We start from the raw sequence: 1713 nt of genomic DNA on the forward strand, positions 1-1713 counted from the left end.
AAAAGGTTAATGGTTCTATAATAACAAATAATTAAATAATATTAGTTAGTAAAATATAAACATGCATAAAAATGAGTAAATAAGTGTAGTAGAATAAAAAATGGTGAAGAAGAAATCCTTAGAATGAGATATATGGGCCAACAGTTGGGCCCTAAATATCTGTTAATTGCACACCTCTGTTTAAAAAGAGTTTCATAAGAGATCAGGTTCAACAATAGATATATTAAACCCCGCAGCCCTTAATTTTAACACACTCAATAAATTAACAGACGCGAACTTGATCGGCACAAATTTTGGGGTATGACAGCTGCCCCTGTCCAATCTTCTTAAACCTGAAGGGTCAGATAGGCACGTCTGCCTATCGTGATCTAAAGGTAGAAGATGATTGGACACTGAGAATGCCCCGAAATTTGCATTTGTTGGGAAGATGGGAGATGGGCTTTAAAGATGCCATCCAAGGTAAATACCCTTCTCCTTGTGAAGCATGTACTTTCTGGAAGGAACCAGATGCTTTGATTGTAGCACAGCCTAAAGAGGCAACCTGAATTTTATGCAATGGTATGATGCATGTGATGTATGATGCAGTAAGCCTCTCAAAATAAATGAGAGCGATGTATGTATGTGCATTATGTATGAATGAAGTATGTTAGTTGGATGATGCATGATTGTTAGTTGAAGTCAGTAACTTTGGAAAAGAAAAATATAACCTTGCTTGAAATTTTGAAGAAGATCATTGCCGAGGGACTAACGTGATAAACCCAATCGAAGAATTGTTTGAGAAGCCTTGTGATCAGGGAAAATAAATCCCTATTTGCAAAGAGATGTAGCTTCGTATCACTTCCAAGGGACTAATGCGATAAGACGTGACTTATTGCTGCTCAGGGACTAACGCAATAAGTCACGATTTGAATTGAAATTGAATTGAGACTTGGCTACTAACGTACCAAAGAGCTTGGTGCCATATCACTGCTAGCGGACTAACATGATAAGACGTAACGCGATGGTTACGATTTAGGTTGAAATTGAAGGTGCCATTATCACTGCCAAGGGACTAACGTGATAAGACGTAACGCGAGGGTTACGATTTAGTTTGAAATTGCCATTATCACTGCCATGATAAGACGTAACGCGAGGGTTACGATTTGGTTTGAAATTGCCATTATCACTGCCGTGATAAGACGTAACGCGAGGGTTACGATTTAGTTTGAAATTGCCATTATCACTGCCGTGATAAGACGTAACGCGAGAGTTACGATTTGGTTTGAAATTGCCATTATCACTGCCGTGATAAGACGTAACGCGAGGGTTACGATTTAGTTTGAAATTGCCATTATCACTGCCGTGATAAGACGTAACGCGAGGGTTACGATTTGGTTTGAAATTGCCATTATCACCTACTGTCATACCCTAATTTTTGACCCCCCTGAGATGACATATCTTCAGGATTTTTCATCAGGTCAAGACAAGTACCCAGAGCAGTCATTTCTCCATCTGATACCTAATCAAGGATGCACAAAGACAAGAAAGCTCAGGCAAAGGATCAATCAATACAAAGATTAGCCTCTAATACAATCATGGAGCTCAAAAACTTCAAAAATCAGGGATCACATTTGGGAAACCCTAAAAAGCCCCAGAGGGTCATTCAAAGACATCAATCTTCTTCAAATAACTCATATTACAAGATCTACTGGACATCACACTTCAATTCAAAGT

Source organism: Vicia villosa, linkage group LG2 (assembly GCF_029867415.1).
Source record: "Vicia villosa cultivar HV-30 ecotype Madison, WI linkage group LG2, Vvil1.0, whole genome shotgun sequence".
Taxonomy (NCBI): Eukaryota; Viridiplantae; Streptophyta; class Magnoliopsida; order Fabales; family Fabaceae; genus Vicia; species Vicia villosa.